Below are 19,326 nucleotides of genomic sequence, written 5' to 3' on the forward strand. Positions count from 1 at the left end.
TGCAGGAAGGAATATCTGCCCCAGCATTAATGGAGTCGACAGCTCCAGTCCTACGAAGGACCACTCGGACTACCGCAGGCATACCCCCACAATGCAGGACGACTTCATCGGGGAAGGTGTGTCGAGGACGCCAACTTCTCGTGGTGTGGTATGTAAGAAGGAGATATGTGGACATTGCTGCGGTAACCGCCTCCAGCCACAAGTGGTCTCTGTGGCCTCTGAAAAGGGACTCTATGGTGAACTTTATGGTGCTTGTGTGAGAAAAGAGGAATAAGGAAGGAGAGGAGGCAGATCGTGCTGCTATGTGGAGAGCTCTGTGTGTGCAGTGTGCTGGGAGCTGAACAGGGCTTTGAGTAAAGGTGAAATTATGCCTGTGACTCCTGATAGAGAGGAAGAATCGCGTTGGGGGGATGAGTACGGTTGGATGCAGAGTTGGATTCTCCCCAAGGTATCTGTGTGACGTGAAGGACCACCTGCCAGCCTGACAGACTGAAAGTGTGCTTCTGTGACATCTCCAGGATCCTCTCCTCGGTCTCCCAGCTAAGTGACCGGTCGGACGATCAAACAACTTCTCCAAAGATCATTTAAAGGCCGGTAAGTCCTGAGCTCAGGCCCCACCACAGGGTGGTGCACGCAAATAGCAGGAAGAGTTTGACGCCAAACACAGGTTCTCAGAGACATTGTTTGCTAGCAGTTCTGGGTGAACCTTAACTAGAGACTCCTCCCTGTGGTGAGCTTGTGTATAGATAGATTAACAGTATTGTAAATGTAGAGTGTTGTTAAATTTGTGAACTTTTGCACTGCAACCACTGCAGGGACTGCCTAGTGCACCCATCTGATTACATCATTTCTCTAGGTAACACTCGGTTACCGCACTAGGCGGAACCACTGGTTAGGCAAATTATAGTTCATCTTGTAGTACATCCTGGTCCTGTCAGTTGGGCAGCGCAGGAGTCCCAGCTGTCATAGCTGGGTGTGTGTGAAGTTTGTGTTCTTTTCTTGCATTACCGGGGCAACCCAGTTTTTGTTCTTAGTGAAAGTGGTTCCCTACCAAAGTGTCTGCTAGTATGCTTTGTCCTCGGCCCACTGTACTCTGAGAGAGACCTCCCGGTACACGGTCTACAATATCTCCCCCCACCTCCTCCATCATCATAATTGCCATATCTCCCCCCCACTTCCTCCATCATCATCATTGCCATATCTCCCCCCATCTCCTCCATCATCATTGCCACATCTCCCCCCACCTCCTCCGTCATTAACATATTTCCCCCCACCTCCTCCATCATCATTGCTCTCCGTCATCCCCAGTGTATTAGTTAAAAAACAAAAAAACAACAACACTTCCCTCTCAGCTTGCTCCCCGCAGCATCGTCGTTGTCTGCAACTTTCTCCCTGACACAGGCGCGTGCTGCATGATGATGTCAGTGAGGAAGTTTCGGGCAGGAAGCAGAGAATGGATCCCTCAGCTCCGCTGCCATTTTCCTCCTGTCAGCAGCGGAGCGGGAGGCATCACTCCCTGCCCGCCACACACGATGAGGGCAATCCGGCCTTTAATGCAATAAAATGCAAATTAATTATTTAAAAATCATACAACGTGATTTTCTGGATTTTATTGTTAGATTCTATCTCTCACAGGTGAAGTGTACCTACGATAAAATTTACAGAACTCTCCATTCTTTGTAGGAGGGAAAACTTGCAAAATTGGAAGTGTATCAAATACTTATTTTCCGCACTGTACGTAGATGAGGGTATTAAAATAATAGCATAGATTGTTGTCAATATTGTATTCAGTATGCATAAATACATGTAAAAAATCATTTTTATAACTGCTGCATAGGTGTACCCTATGTATATGACTCGCCCCCTGGGCCAGTGCTGTAGTGCGGCGCGCGTGCGCGCGGGGGATACCCGGAGCCGGATCCGATGGGGGTAGTAGTCTTCGTGTGGCGGTGACCCGGTCCGCGCCCAGGGTGGTCAAACTAAGTGGCGGTTATTGGTATGATGGTATTAGTGTCCGACTACGCCACCCGTTGAATGCGGTTATGAAACCGCCGCTGCAGGGCAGACCGCTGAGGCCGGTGGTATAGGTGTGCAGCAATGTTGATATAACCCCCAACGGGAGAGGTATGGCCTCAGGGCAGCGGATGTGGATGATGTTGGGAGTGATGGTGTGGATGTCCCAGCACTAACGGTGCGACAAGGAAGCACGGAAACGCGAGGGTACAGTTCAGGGCCTTTACTGATGGTACAAGGCAAATTCCCCCCGGGAGTACTGGCTAGTAGTTGGGGCCTGGTTAGTCTGCGAGTAAGCCGGAGTTCCCCTGGCCAGGTGGAGTTGTAGGCCTTCCCGTTAGTCTGTACCCTTCCTGGCTACCCTGCTTTCGGCGGTTACAAGTAGCCCACGTCCCTGGGTATACCGTGTGGTGCTCACCCGTATGGCTGGTGACCTGGGGCCTCCTGTTAGCCTCCGCTCCGGGATGGCGGTGCTGGTCCCTTCGTTGTGACTGAGCCTCCGGGCTTTTATGGCCAGAGGACCTGGAATCCCCTGCCGGATGGATTCTGCTGCTGGGTATATCTTAGTCCCCACAGCCTCAGACTCCTGTGTCCGGTTTTAGTACCTTCTCCCAGGGCGAGCTCTGCACAGCTCCAGCCCCTGGCGCTTCTCCTTGGCTCCTACAGAGCTCCTGATGTCTATCTGTCCCTGTTTCTGCGTGTCCAGACCAGACTCCGTCTCTGTCTGGAACTCCTCTCTCTAACCCTGCCTCAGCCCCAGTTTATGTAGGGGAAGTTCTTCCCCTCCCAGGACTGGGCAGGAGGTGTGGTATGCTTAGGATTCCTGCCCAGGAGACCTCCCACCTGCTCACAGACGTAATACTGCTATTACTGTGGAAACCAGACCCCTGGGGTGCCACATTCCCCCCTAGTGAAATTTAGTACTCCCGGACTAAACATAACAGGGTATAAACAATAACAATTAAATACATGAGATGGTCACGGCGTGTCCGTAACCGGGAAGCAATAAGGGTGTCCATTTCACCAAAGAACAGGGAGCCATAACCAGGTAGGGGTCTGTCCTGCCCCGAGTCTTTAACAGTCTTTAGTCCATTCCTGGGTCACTCTCCAAACATATTTACAACAGAGTTCCGGTTACTCACTGTCCATAACCTGTCAGTCCATATAAAGAAATCTGTAACTGAAAAACATAATTAGCAACGGCTACAACAAAAACAGGTAAACATAAAATAGTTAAAGCAACTAGCCAACTTAGATTCTCCAACGTACGGGCATCTGGCCTCTGGTAACCCTAGTGGACCTACGGAGCTCACTAACTGGTCCTGCACTACAGGGTGTAGGAGGTGTTATGGGCAGGCTGGGCAGCTTTCTGCGCACTCTTTGGCTCACTGGGGGCACGGCAGGCTCACTACTAGCAGAGGGTTGATCCTCCTGTACTGCTGGTGTGGACTCTTCTGCCTCTTGGGCCGGCTGCTCTTCCAGCTCTACTGGTTCCTCTGTAGGCACTTGCGGGGCTGGCTGGAGAAAGGTGAGGACGGGTACCACGACAGCACCGTTTACTTGTGTCCAAGACCGGGGGAAGTCTCCGAGTACAGTCCTGATCATTTCTTCCCTTTCCTCTGCGGGTCGAGGGTTTTCTTGATCTTCTTCTTCAGGGTTTTGCAGCTGCTCGGAACACTTCTTCAGGTGGTCTCTGGAGACAACGGCTGTGGTTTCTCCTCCATCCTTACTGATCACGCAAATCTTTGGGTTCTCATGGCTTGATGGCAGTACGGTGTACGGGTCCCTCTCCCACTGGTCGTCCAATTTGTGGAGCCGTCTTTTCCTCTTCAAGACCTGCTCTCCAGGTACCAGGGGAACAGCGGGAGCATACTGATTATAAGCCCTCTCTTGCCTTTCTCTAGCTTGAGACAGACTTCGCTCCACGCTCTCCTGCACTTTCCGATACTGCTGCTGCCATCCTGTATCCCAGTCTGCCTCTGGCGAGGTGTCCTCGGGCATCAGGACTCCCATATCCAGGTCGATAGGCAGCTTACCAGGTCTCGCTCTCATTAGGTAAGCCGGGGTACAGTTGGTAGAACCTACAGGGATGTGGTTGTATAGGTCCACCAGATCAGGCAGCTTCTCAGGCCACATACTGCGTTCTTCCAGGGGCAATGTTTTCAGGAGGTCTATTACCACCTGGTTCATCTTCTCGCAGAGTCCATTAGTTTGTGGGTGATAGGGCGTTGTTCTTATCTTCGTGCAGCCATACAGGTTGCAGAACTCCTGGAAGACTTCCGCTTCGAAGGCTGGCCCTTGGTCTGTCAGCACTTGGTCCGGGTACCCGTGTGGACGGCAGAAGTGCTGCTGGAAGGCTCTAGCTGCTGTTTGAGCCGCTAAGTCCTTGACCGGGACCACCACCAGGAACCGGGAGTAATGATCTACGATTGTGAGGGCGTAGACATACCCAGATCTGCTTGGAGCCAGTTTCACATGGTCCAGGGCTACCAGTTCCAGTGGCTGTCGGGTGATGATGGGCTGCAAGGGAGTCTTCTGGCTGGCACGGTCCTTCCTTCTTAGGTGGCACGGTCCACAGTCTCTGCACCACCTCTCGATGGCTCCTCTCATGCCTACCCAGTAGAACCGCTCACGCAATAAGAACTCCAGCTTCTTCCACCCGAAATGTCCTGCTCCGTTGTGGTACGCCTCCAGAATCATAGCCGCGTCTCGTCTGGGGACCACTACCTGCCAGGTCAACTCATGTGTTCGAGAGTTAACCATTCTCCGGCACAACTTCTCCCTGTAGAGGAACAGCCTACTTTTCTCCTTCCACAGTTGCTTAGTCTCCTCTGGGGCGTCTGGGTCCAGACTGGCATCGGCTTGGGTCAGCATTTCCTTCACCAGACGGACTGCAGGATCACTGTCTTGCGTCTCCGCCCAGTTGTAGTGGGGCAAGGGATTGAACGTCGCGGAGCGCCTGTCCTTCACACGGTGGGAATACAGGGTAATCCCATGACGGTGGAACGCAGGGAGTTCAACTTCTTCCAGATCTTCTGGGTCTTCCCCTACGTCCGGTAAGTTCGGCATTCTAGACAGGGCATCCGCGTTGGCATTTGAGCGTCCTGCCCGGTATTTGATGGTGAATTCAAAGTTGGACAGGCGAGCCATCCATCTCTGTTCCAGAGCACCAAGCCTTGCAGTGTCCAGGTGTGTCAACGGGTTGTTATCCGTGTACACGATGAATTTGGAGGAGGCAAGGTAATGCTTGAAACGTTCGGTCACTGCCCACACTACTGCCAGGAACTCCAGCTTGAATGAGCTATAATTCTCAGGGTTCCTCTCGGTGGGTCGTAGCTTTCGGCTAGCGTAAGCGATTACCCGTTCTTTTCCTTGCTGGATCTGGGACAGCACGGCTCCTAGCCCGATGTTACTTGCGTCCGTGTGGAGGATAAAGGGCTGGCTGTAGTCTGGATATGCCAGGATTTCTTCCCCCGTGAGGGCCATCTTTAGCTGGCAAAAGGACTCCTCTTCCAGCTTTTCCCACCTGAAGGGCGGCTTCTGGTTTTTGGCTTTTCGAGATTGACCTATCAGGAGGTCCTGCATAGGGGCTGCCATTTTGGTGAAACCGGGAATGAATCTTCGGTAGTAGCCTACCAACCCGAGGAACTGCCGCACTTCCTTTATGCTGGAGGGTCTTGGCCAGTCCTTAATCACGGTGATCTTATCAGGGTCAGGAGCCACTCCGTCAGCACTCACCACGTGTCCCAGGTATTGCACCTTTGGTTTCAGGAGGTGACACTTGGAGGGTTTCACCTTTAGGCCGTAGTTTGCCAGAGCTTCGAACACTTCTGCCAGGTGTTTCAGGTGGTCCTCGTAGGTCTTGGAATAGACGATGACATCGTCCAGGTATAACAGGACCGTCTCGAAGTTCCGGTGTCCCAGACAGCATTCCATCAACCGTTGGAAGGTTCCTGGTGCGTTGCAGAGCCCGAACGGCATGCAGTTAAATTCGCTGAGACCCATCGGGGTGGTGAATGCGGTCTTCTCCCGGTCTGCCTCTGCTACAGGAACCTGCCAGTACCCGCTAGTGAGATCCAAAGTAGAGAAGAAGTTAGCTGATTTTAATGCAGCTAAGTACTCTTCTATCCTTGGTAACGGGTACGCATCTTTGTGTGTGATACGGTTGACCTTCCTGTAGTCTACACACATTCTCATAGTGTTGTCCTTCTTTTTCACTAAGACTAGTGGAGCTGCCCAGGGGCTACAGCTGTCCCTGATTACCCCAGCCTCCTTCATGTCTCTAAGCATCCCCTTGGCGTGTTGGTAGTGTGCAGGGGGTACGGGTCGGTACCTCTCCTTTATGGGAGGATGGTCTCCCGTGGGGATGTGGTGTTCTACCCCCTTTACTCGCCCGAAGTCCAACGGGTGTTTACTAAACACTCTCTCGTACTCCTGGACCACCCGATAGACTCCTTGTTTCTGGTGTGAGGGAGTGGAGTCAGTACCCAGATGTAGTTGCTGACACCAGTCCTCCACTGGTTTCTTAGAGCCGTTACCTTCCTCTGGTTGAGATGGAGGCAAGGGTTCCACGGCCTGTACAGAATTCTGGTTTATGGTGAACAATTTAGCTAGCGTGGCATACCGGGGCAGGTGTACTTCTCTCTCACCGATATTTATGATGCGAACGGGCACCCTCCCATGGCGTACATCGACCACCCCCCGTGCTGTCAAAATGGTGGGCCTACTGTCTGAGTAGACGGGTTCTACCATTGCTTGGTAGTCTCTACCTCTTAGACCAATAGCTGCCTGGCACCAAATCATCATCTCACTTTTTGGGGGCATGGCAATAGGGAACGGGTCACACATTCTCACGCTACCTATCTCACCACCAGATAGTTCCACCTGTTGCCGCTTCATCAGTGCCCGGATCTCTTTTTGGAGCACACGCTGCTGGCCGGAACTGGCGTTCTTGGCAACCTGCTGTAAAATGAGAATCACCTCTGCAAGACAATTTTCAATTACATTGGTTCCCAGGGTGATTCTAGGGTGACTCTCATGACGGTCTATGTCCACTATAATCAGTCCTTGTGCCGCCAGTTCGACTTTACCGATTTTAATGGTCACCTCCTTGAATCCCACCTGCGGCACGGGCTGACCATTGCTGGCGATGATACTCAGGTCGTCGTCTGGGTAGCGGGTTATGTCCGAATCATTCCAGTACTGCTTGAAGAGCACGTACGGGATGGTGGTGACCTGTGACCCAGTGTCTAGTAGGGCACTCATAGGAATGCTATCCAGTACCACAGGCAAGATTGGACGTCCCCCTACGTATTTATCACGCCAGTTTGATGGACCTGATGGTCTTATGCCTGGGGGTTGGCCCTCTACCCCAGGTTGTGACCGTTTAAAGGACAGTACCTTGCCATATGTCCGGGTTGATTGCAGCGGCGGCAGATGGGTTGTCCGTCCTCGTTGTATCGGTCGCTGGGTCTTCCTCTGGCCGGTGGGGTCCTCCTTGGTCGGCGCCACGGGATATCCTCCGGTCCGGATGCCAGCTGGATCTTCACTGGAGTAGAAACCTGTAAAGACTGCACAGTTCGGGTTAGCGCGGCAACGCTTTTAGTTAGCTCTTGGACCTGATGGTGCAGGTCTGTAGCCGGGTCATTGTTTAAAGCCTGCGCATCAGCTCCCACAGGCCCTGCCGACAAGGGCACCGCCTCCTGGTGGTAAGTGGTAGCAGGGCGTTTGTGGGTCACAGCGCCACCTGGTGCCAGTTCTCGGAGCACCCGGATGGCTCTGTCCTTGAACTGTGCAAAGTCCAGATGAGGGTCCTGTAAGGCCATTGCCCGCAACTGGGTTCGGTGGGCATTGCAATGTAGACCCTCTATAAATTGTTCAGTCAACAGCTTGTCTTCGTTTCCCACGCCGTCAGGGTCGGCCTGCTTAATGGCTCTCAGGGCCTCTTGTAGGTTTAGCGCATAGTCCCTTATATTCTCATGTGCTCGCTGCTTGCACCCGTAGAATCTAAGCTTGATCTCGGCTGAGGTACGGGTATCAAAGGTGTCCTTCAGCCGGGCTAGTATCTCTGCGACAGTCCTCCTCCTCCCAAGTGGCCAGGACTTTACCTCCCTTTTGGCTGCCCCTGTTAATTGAGCCACCAGGATGCTCACTTTTTGCTCTTCTGTGAGGGGGTACACCTGGAAGAGGCTATCCAGCCTTTCTCTGAAGTCATTTAGGGTATGGGACTCCCCTGAGTACCGGGGTAGCCAGGCTGCCCCCGGGATGTAGGGCATGGTGAAAGGCATGACCGCAGCAGCGGTGGTGCTGGCGGCGGCTGTGGCAGTGAAGCTCTCCTCCGTATCCGACATCCTCCTCCCCCCTAGTGGACCGTGGCCTACCTTGCGATGATCCTCTTCCGTAGGCCGCGGCTCCGCAGTGGATCGTCAGGGTTGAGGACCTTCCGTCGCGCTCCTGTGACGTCGGCGTCTGCTGGGTTCCTTCCAGGACCTTACACAACGTCCGGACGTGAGGCGGGGCTTCAGTTCTCGCGCGCTTTCGGAGTCCACGCCCCTCTTCTTCCCGCGCGGCGTCCTCAAGATGGCGTCCAATGGCGGGAAGACTCCACGGATGGCGGGAAGAAGGCAAAAGATGGCGTCGGATGGCGGGAAAACTCCACGGATGGCGGGAAGAAGGCAAAAGATGGCGTCGGATGGCGGGAATCTTCACCACAGGTAAGTTTAACAGTCTTTTTCAGGCACGCAGTACCCGTGGTTGCGGGCACGAAATCCTGCCGACTACGCCAAAATTGACTCGCCCCCTGGGCCAGTGCTGTAGTGCGGCGCGCGTGCGCGCGGGGGATACCCGGAGCCGGATCCGATGGGGGTAGTAGTCTTCGTGTGGCGGTGACCCGGTCCGCGCCCAGGGTGGTCAAACTAAGTGGCGGTTATTGGTATGATGGTATTAGTGTCCGACTACGCCACCCGTTGAATGCGGTTATGAAACCGCCGCTGCAGGGCAGACCGCTGAGGCCGGTGGTATAGGTGTGCAGCAATGTTGATATAACCCCCAACGGGAGAGGTATGGTCTCAGGGCAGCGGATGTGGATGATGTTGGGAGTGATGGTGTGGATGTCCCAGCACTAATGGTGCGACAAGGAAGCACGGAAACGCGAGGGTACAGTTCAGGGCCTTTACTGATGGTACAAGGCAAATTCCCCCCGGGAGTACTGGCTAGTAGTTGGGGCCTGGTTAGTCTGCGAGTAAGCCGGAGTTCCCCTGGCCAGGTGGAGTTGTAGGCCTTCCCGTTAGTCTGTACCCTTCCTGGCTACCCTGCTTTCGGCGGTTACAAGTAGCCCACGTCCCTGGGTATACCGTGTGGTGCTCACCCGTATGGCTGGTGACCTGGGGCCTCCTGTTAGCCTCCGCTCCGGGATGGCGGTGCTGGTCCCTTCGTTGTGACTGAGCCTCCGGGCTTTTATGGCCAGAGGACCTGGAATCCCCTGCCGGATGGATTCTGCTGCTGGGTATATCTTAGTCCCCACAGCCTCGGACTCCTGTGTCCGGTTTTAGTACCTTCTCCCAGGGCGAGCTCTGCACAGCTCCAGCCCCTGGCGCTTCTCCTTGGCTCCTACAGAGCTCCTGATGTCTATCTGTCCCTGTTTCTGCGTGTCCAGACCAGACTCCGTCTCTGTCTGGAACTCCTCTCTCTAACCCTGCCTCAGCCCCAGTTTATGTAGGGGAAGTTCTTCCCCTCCCAGGACTGGGCAGGAGGTGTGGTATGCTTAGGATTCCTGCCCAGGAGACCTCCCACCTGCTCACAGACGTAATACTGCTATTACTGTGGAAACCAGACCCCTGGGGTGCCACATATAGAAATATAATTGGACTAAAGGCATAATAACAGGCATAATAAAGAAAGTATATTTACTCGAGAAAGGAGTAGGCGAAATGTGAGTCGGGTTGCGGATTTCCTTATGGTCTTTGGGTAAATATACTTTCTTTATTTTGCCTGATAATATAATATTTTATCAATTTAAATAAGACACATTTTTATAGGGATAACATATTGAAAACATAGTCATATAATGTATAGAAAATAAATTATACCACCCAGTATACGTCACAGTTAAAGATGTGAAAATTTATTAGGGTGAACTAGAATTCTACTGAAATATTATAAAAATCCATATTCATCAAAGTCTGTTCCAGGCCGGAAGCGCAGCTCTGGAGTGAAGACACTACAAAAAGAACAAAATAACAACAAACATTTGTATTGCGCTTTCTCACAATGGACTCAAAGTGCGAAGAGCCTTGAGGACCGGATGGGAGGGTAGGGGTTAATGAAGGCAGCGAGGAAGACAGAACATGTAGTGAGGCAAGTAATATATATATTTTTTTTTCACGCTATCTTTATTATGCTCTGAGATAACAGAGAATAACTTCAATGCCATCAGAATTTACGGAAAATGCAATTCAATTTGGCAAATTTGAATCTTACCAGATTTCCTTATCTCTTCTCTTAGAAGGATTAAATTGCTAGTACATATGGTATACCAGAGAGAAACTAGAAAAAATAGAAAACAGGCAGAGCACCTGACAGGATAGTATGTAGTAACAATGTCCAGAGGTATAAATGGAGGCAGGGGCGTACATAGAAATCATGGAGCCCCATAGCAGAAGTTCTAACAGCAAAAAAAAAATATTCGGCCTTCCTTAAAAAGTGATATTTCTCCTACTGAAGCCCTAGATTCCCCTTTGATTGCACCCATAAAGTATGATGCCAACAAAAGTACCACACAAACACTGTATGATACCCCCAACAGTGGGTGACCCCAACACAGTATGATCATCCCAACTATGACTCCCACACAGCCATCCATGTAGTATAAGGGCCTACATACAGAATAATGGCCCCACACTTCACTACACTTTATAATAGCCCCCACACAAGCCTTCACACTGTATAATTGCTTGCATACTGTATAATGACAACCACATAGCCCTCTATAAAGTATAAAGGGACCCATAGTCCTCCATATAGTATAATGCACCCCATAGTCCTCCATACTGCATAATGCAGCTTCATAGTCCTCCATATAGTATAATGCACTCCCAGTAGTCCTCCATATAGTATAATGCCCCCCATGGTCCTCCATATAGTATAATGCACTCCTCATAGTCCTCCAAATAGTATAATGCACTCCCCATAGTCCTCCATACAGTACAATGCATCCCATACTCCTCCATACAGTATAATGCACTCCTTATAGTCCTCCATACAGTATAATACACTCCCATTAGTCCTACATATAGTATAATGCACTCCATAGTCCTCCATATAGTATAATGCACCTCATAGTCATCCATACAGTATACTGCACTCCCCATAGTCCTACATATAGTATAATGCACTCCCCTAGTCTTCTATCTAGTACAATTCACTCCCCATAGTCCTCCATATAGTACTATGCACTCCCCATAGTCCTCCATATAGTATAATGCACTCCCCATAATCCTCCATACAGTATAATGCACCCCCATAGTCCTTCACATAGTATAATGCAATCCATAGTTCTCCATATAGTATAATGCACTCCCCATAGTCCTCCATACAGTATAATGCACCGCCATAGTCCTCCATATAGTATAATTCAATCCATAGCTCTCCATATAGTATAATGCACTCCCCATAGTCCTCCATACAGTATAATGCACCCTCATAGTCCTCTATATAGTATAATGCATGCCCCATAGTCCTCCATACAGTATAATGCGCCCCATAGTCCTCTATATGGTATAATGCACTCCATATAAACCTCTATATAGTATAATGCACTCCCAATGGTTCTCCATACAGTATAATGCTCCCCATAGTCCTCCATACAGTATAATGCAACCCCATAGTTTTCCATACAGCATTATGGCCACCACAATGTACTCACTGATTTAAAAATAAAATACAATACTTACATCTCCACATCATTCACCTGTTGGGCTGAGACGTCAGATGCTGAGGGAAAATGATGGAGGAGGAAGCATCAGCTGACTCTCCCTCTCCCATCATTCTTTCAACTGTGCAATACGCTGAAAAAAAGAGAATGGACAGCACCTCCAAAAACATACATTGATCTAATACCTCTAGGCAAAATATATAAAACTGAACATGAGTTCTTAGTTTAACATTATGATCAGACTGTATGAAGCCCATTGCCACGTCATGGCAAACCTTTAAGTAGGTCCTAACGTTTCTTGCCTTAAAGGAGTGGTGCCGTGCTCCAACCACCTCCGCAGCAACAATGCACCAGCAGGGCGGGTGGCCTGGTGCCTCACAGCGCAAGACTGTCTTGCAGCATGGGTGCTGTAAGGCACCAGGCCGCCCACCCTGCTGGTGCATTGTAGCTGCGATAGTGGTTGGCGCACGGCACTGCTCCTTTTAGGCAGAAAACATTAGGACCCACTATGAGGTTTGCCCTGACGTTGCAGTAGGCTTCATACAATCTGATCAGAAAGTTAAACTAAGAACCTCATGTTCAGTTATATATATTTTTGCCGAGAGACATTAGATGAATTGTATGATTTTTTGGAGGTGCGGTCCATGCTCTCCTTTCTTGCATTGGTTTCAACTGTATTGGCATCCAGGATGCTGATACAGTTGATCGTTCGATGACGGGTGGGAGGCCTGATGCCGGCACTGGCACCAGGACTCCCAACTCACGGGCACCATAGCAGCCGCTTGGCCTGCCACCATTGTCAGTACACCACTGCTTCCGGGATTCTCACAGGATAGTATGTAACAACAATCAGAGGAAGAGATGGAGACTTGCTGGAATCTCACTCGTCTATGTTGGTTGTATACTGAATGCAACAACCAATCATGAATATAGTGCGATTCTTCGCGGTACAGCCACCTTAGGATACATTCACCAATCAGAAATATAGGGCCTGTGCTTGGACTCCAATCACTGATCTGATCGGAGTTTTTCTAACCCAAAGTAATTACTAACAAATGCCTATGAGACTTTTAGGGTGAGGAGACACATGGTTGTTTCAGATAGTATGGTCCATACACGGACCATGAAAAAGGAACATCGTCGATGAATGGCAGCTAATCAATGAAGATACTGTATGTCTGTCCTGCATTTATTTCTTATAGTGACAGTAGATAAAGTTCACAAGTATTACTGAATATCAAATTGAATGAAAACACATGAGGCATAAAACTCCTACATAAGACAAAATGTGACATCTGACGTATCTCATTATACATGATGAAGGGGTTTTATACTTCAAAATGTGTTCTCATTTCAGACCAATACATTTGATATTCATTAATACCTGTGAACTTTATCTATTGTAACTACAAGAAAAGTGTAACCCGAGTCCAATATTTTTTATAGATCTGTAAGAAGTATCTCCACAAAACAACATTTCAGAACTGTGTGTATTAATGTATTATCGATTTATGTGTGTCACCTGCTGAGAAAAATATAATATCATGCCTGCAACTGAAGTGCCAAGAATTTCATTATCGCTTATGTAAATAGTAACATACTTTCTAAGGCTAAAAAATACATCTGTTGATCAAATTTGTCACGATTCCTCCATTCAGTGTGTCTTGCACAGTTTTGTTGCCATATGGAATCAGGGTCGTGCTGAGCTGTCAGTTTGGTGAATGACAGCTCAGTCGTCCAATCTAGTTCAGGGGCGTGCTGAGCTGTCAGAATTTTGATAGACAGCTCAGCCGTTCAATCTGAGACTGGGAGGTGCTGAGCTTCCTTCAGGTGGTCCCTGTTCTGAGTGATAACCAGCTACTTAGCTAAGCTGTCAGTCCCAGATCCCTGCCAGTCATAGCTTTCAGCTCAGTGGTGTTTTTTCTCTGTGCTCTGTTATTTTGATCTTTGTTGCCGAACCTTAGATTTGCCTTTTGACTACCCTTTTGTATTACCCCTTTTGCCTTGACGCATTCTGACCTTGGAATTCTGACCTTGGAATTCTGACCCTGGACTGTGACCTGACTTTTTCCTAAGTTTATGACATACCCTCTTGGCTCTTCACTTCAGACTCCTTGACTTTCCCAACTCATGACTTGTCTGTGAGAAGTGACTCAGAATCACATTGTTCAGCTTCTTTGTCTGCAAGGTTGATCCACAGCAAAGCAAAAGCCCTTAAGTGAATTTCATTGAGTCTCCATTCATGGACTAATAACCAATCTCAAGTAATATTCAACATATTACTACACTCTAGAAAGGCATCCAGAGCCCTTTTAATAAAATCACCACGGCTGACGGTTACACAGTGTTATTGATCTTACAGTTTTGCACGAACATACATTACTCCAGCCATATAGTTTGCCCTGGGTATAAAAAGATCATGAGAGAGATCTCTGCATTGACCTTTGATATGCTCATAGTTATGAGATTACCCCTGAGCTTTTTTTTGGTAAACTAATCCTAATTTTGATAATTGTTCTGATTACTGTTACGCTCCTAGGTGGCGCACGTAGTCCATGGACCCACTGTGCCGCAGATTGGACTTACCCTGGAGGAGTGTGACTAAGCAGCTACCATGTTCACTGGAGCCTCTAGTGGTGAGGTCAGGCTTGCGCGGCAGGTAGCTGCAAGGTGCCACTCCAGGGCAGCATCCGGCAGAAGCAGCTGACCCCAAAGGACAACAAAGTTTATTCAGATTCTTAGACAGGGCAGGATGGCCATTTGAGACAAGTGCAGACTGTGCAAACAGGATGGCCACCTGGGCAGATTTAGACTGTGCAGACAGGACAGCAACTGGAACAAGTACAGACTGTGCAGACAGGATGGACACTGGGACAGATCCAGACTGTGCAGACAGGACAGTCACTGGGACAGGTTTAGACTGGGCAGACAGGATGGCCACTGGGACAGGTTCAGACTGTACAGACAGGATGACCACTGGGACTGGTTCAGACTGTGCAGACAGGACGGCCACTGGAACAGGTTCAGACCAGGGGCGGACATACCATTGGTGCAACCTGTGCAGTCACACAGGGACCCACGAGGTAAGGGGGCCCATTTCCACCTCCAAAACATGGGGAATTAAGCATTATGATTAGCTACTGGACTGTAAAGGGCCATATATTGCTCCTGAACAGGGGCCCTCTTCTTTTTGTGTCCTCCAGTGGTTCAGACACACTGGTCTCAGGATAGCAGACAAGTACCACCAATGCGGTTTCAGGATTCGGACACAGCAGAAGCAGTCACAGTAAAAAGGGCAAACTATACTGGACTACTGGGACACAGGATACGGGAATATCTTTAACAGCCTAGGGATGGGGGACCTGGCGATATACAGTTGCACACACCAAACCACCTAACACAACTATAGAGGTTGCTAAGGCACCTCTCTATTGGGGTGGATGCCTTTTATACAAGATGCCTTCCAGCTAGCTGGGGGCATTTACCATGCGCGCGGGCTGCCCCTTTTACATAGAGTGATTGCAGACTTGTACAATAGTTTTAGACCAGACAAACCTTTTACCTTTACATTAACATAGCACTTAGATCTCAAAGCAAACCCTCAGAGCTCAATTAGGAAAAAATGTAATTATTTTTTTTAATTAAGGTTACCGTAAGTTAGCAGCAATGATTTATGATGCTATGATCATATAGGTGGAGATCTCAAATCAGTACATACAGTATCTGGTGCAGGTTCACAAAATTGGTTAAATACTGCCTAATGAGTAATGTTTAAAGAGCAGGTTTGGAAACTTACTACGCTATTTTAATTATTTCCGGAACTACAGTTCCAGCGGCAGCAATCGGTGTGAAAGATATTTCATGTCGCTTGTGTCATTGATTTCAGAGTAACCTCATCTAGAGTGTGGCAAATATAATTGATTGCAATAGTGTTGCTGTTAATGATATCTGCTTGTTTTCATGCTACATTTCATTTTTTTGCAGTCACCGTGCTGCTTAATCCTCCTTTGGAAAATTATATCTATCCTTCCCCTTAGGTGTGTATAATGCTGTAATAAAGTGAACAAGCTTCTAGGAAAATAATTGGTTTTATTTCTCAGAGCTCGCTGGATTAAACTGTGGAATATAATGTAAAAGACATAATGTATTCCCAGAGATCGGAACAAAATCTGCTTAGGGTATGTGCTTCAGAGTGTTCGGGAAAACTTTTACATTTGTTAATGTTGTATTACATTTATGAGGTTGTGTCCCAGATTGTCAGCTATATTGATTTCTATTAAACCAGCTACAGTATAAGGCCATGGCCCCACTATCAGTATTTGGTCTGTATTCCGTCAGTATTTTTTCTCAGGAGTGGGAGCCAAAACCAGGTGAGGAACAATCAGAGAAAAGGTACAATAGAAACAAGTCACCGATTCTGCATTTATCATCCACTCCTGGTTTTGTCTCCCACTCCTGAGAAAGAATACTGACTGAATACACCGCCACACACACAGCCTCCTAACAGGTGACTACAAACAATCCACAAAGTATTCTATGCCATTATCAAAGACCTCGTACATTATTTGCAGAGGCGCCAGCTCATTAATTTTAAATGCGACCATGCTACACAAATAGCTTGGGCACCGCTGTGCAATATTTAAATAGCGAATGGCTCTAGCCGTGCAGATTGTGCTTGCTTTGTCTCCTTAAAAATAAGACCTTCCTTACCTTTGTTCTTATCTCAAAATGAGAAAAACAATAAAAATGCAGATTGGAATGCAATTGGTTATTAGATACTCGCCATAACTAATATATACAATATAAGAAAAATCTTTAAAATAAGTGTATACAGGCTAAAAAGATATATAATATACCACATTGGAATAAAATATGCACAGTGGTGTCTAACTGAAATAAAGTCAAAAACACATCCCTCCAGGAGCCGATTTATCTGAGGAAGGAAAGTATATATAAAAGAGTTAAAAAATTATTCTGACAAATTCTAATAGATGCCAGGAAAAATTGATCATGATAAAAAAGCAGAAAGAGATGTGAGACTAAGTAATGCAATAACCAGGCATTTAAAGTGAGAGATAAAAGATAAATGATGTTATAAATACCAATCCAGTGGGAATGGCAGGAAATTCCAGGTAGTAAAGATAACCCCCATGTGTATCGCCGGTCCTAGAAGGCTTTCTCAGGAGGTGAAGAATATGGAAACGAGTCTGTCCTATGTAGTCCATGATAAAGGGCATAAAGACATGAAATGGAATGCTAAGAAACAAAGCAACTGACATGCTGGCGTTCAAATTCATGTCTACCAAATCTTCATGTGGCGCCCCTGAGGGTTCAGTCGCCACAGAGGTACTGCACCTCACCCAGAGGTGTGGTGTCTCCCTTTACTCAGGTAAGATGGGAGTGCTGCATGGAACCCCAACACACCTGCATCCAACACTACACTACTCCAGGCCGGCTGGAGGGGCAAGACGCAATGTATGCTTCTGCTGAGCCCTGACCCTGGCTGGAGTGGGGGGAACCCAAAGGTAGGGGGAACCAGTAGTGGGAGTGGGTGGAGGAAGTAGTTAGAGGGAGCACTTTAGTAGGAGTATAAATAGGGAAGCCATCTTAGGGTGGCAGTGAAGTTCAGTAGTGGAGTAGTCGTGTCAGTTCTAGGGAGCTGTTCAGAAGAACAGCTCGGGACTGTTCAGAGGAACAGTCCGGGAGCAGAGTCTCATTAGGAGATCTGCTCCACAGTTAGGGCCAGGTCAGAAGGCCCCGGAGGAGAGCAGGGAGTAGGCTCCATTCTAAGGAAGGATCCCAGGGGTACGCGCATGCAGGACGGCACCCTTACACCCCGCATCTGTTAGAAGACAGAGGGATCGCTGCTGCATTCTAATCCCCCAGGAGGGTCAAGTGGATCCCGGATCCGAGGTACAGGAAGGACTCCAGAGCACCCGAGCGGGATTGAGAGTGGGCAGCGCAGACCAGGAGGGAGAAGGACCAGAGTAAAGACAGTCAAAATAGGAACACGAGAAAGTGGGGTTCTGCCAGGTACTCTCAAGCTGTCTGAGGAAGGACTGAACACCTGCCCGGTGAACGCAGCATGACGAGGGAGGCCTTTAGCTGTAAAGTGCACCTGTGAAGTGTCTAAAGAACTGTGAGTAAAATCTTGGATGACTGCACTGCACTGCCTCTGTCCATTCTTCATCAGCACTATTGTTCCCCCCTGCACTACAACGCCCAGCGCGACCCACTCTCCATTACTTCACTGCCCTGAGGCCTGCTCCACCTGTGGGGAGCCGTTCCATCTCAAGCTGGCCTAACATCTGCCTCAGAGGACTGTTGCAGTGCTGGTGGTCCTCACCAGACACCACAGGTGGCGTCACGAACTTTCCCAAATCCCCCATATATATAATAAGCCCCCTTTTGAGTGACCGCCCTGTGCCACGGACCGGGCCAGCCACCGTGATATTCCCCTATACCGGCAACCAGAGTACCCCACGGCCCTGGGAGCGCGTTATTCACCATCCCTCCATATGTTGCATGAGATAAGAGTATACTAAAAGAAACCGGATATACAGGGAGAAAGTACAGTACCAATCAATAGTTTGGACACACTTGTTCATACAAAGTTTTTCCTTGTTCTTATTCGAATGTGTACATGGTGGAGTCAGACTTAGAAACAAAATAAAGCATTTGATCACAGAGATCTGTCCAATCTCTGGTTACAACACCTTATTAATAGTACAATAAGCATCAAATTGAAGGATTTTTTACAATTATTAAAATATAACTTTTAATTGTTCATTAAAACTGAGCCACATATATGACATAAAATAGTCGACAAGACGAACAAACAGACAGGGAATGCACCCAAAAATACCCTCCTCTATGGTGTGAAGTATTGCCAAAAATATGAAAGGATTCATTTCCCAGATCATACTGTATAACATGGATATTCAGTATATAAGGGTATCCAACATTTATATGCCGTATTAATAAAATGGAAACATCTCACCCAGTTCATTATGGAGTCAAGACCATCCTTTGGTTTAAAGATGACCTCTTCAGCAGAGGTTCAGGGGAGCATTTTGTCCTCAGTACTACTGGCTACCTGGTTAGACCTCTGATTGGATTGTTACATTTGGCTTCAGGTCCTAATGCTTATGATTAAATTGACAGATCACTCAGGTCTTAGTGTTTCTCTATAGTTTTCATGAAATAACTCTGTTAAATGTATATTATTCCACTTTAGGAAGAACAGGTTTTTGCTGCCTTTTAGGAAAATTGTCAGTTAACTTCTTTAATGCTGAATCTATAATAACAAAATGAAACTACCTTTGGGGACAATTTTGTTTACTTTAAATTATATATTTGGAGCCACAAAAGATCACTTCCAA

At 48.3% G+C, this 19,326-nt stretch overlaps 1 protein-coding gene across 1 annotated transcript in view; it reads left to right on the forward strand.

Annotated features, from left to right (window-relative positions):
- Positions 1-284: 284 nt before the first annotated feature.
- The window catches only part of LOC141166648 (prolactin-releasing peptide receptor-like), a 731,196-nt gene continuing 712,154 nt past the window's right edge, over positions 285-19,326 (forward strand). The window contains exon 1 of the mRNA XM_073653548.1: positions 285-594. The gene's annotated coding sequence lies outside the window, so the exon portion shown is untranslated. The remainder of the gene's footprint in view (positions 595-19,326) is intronic.

The sequence above is a fragment of the Phyllobates terribilis genome, unplaced genomic scaffold, assembly GCF_046119375.1.
Source record: "Phyllobates terribilis strain yellow unplaced genomic scaffold, ASM4611937v1 Scaffold_11__3_contigs__length_659146591, whole genome shotgun sequence".
In the NCBI taxonomy this organism is placed as follows: Eukaryota; Metazoa; Chordata; class Amphibia; order Anura; family Dendrobatidae; genus Phyllobates; species Phyllobates terribilis.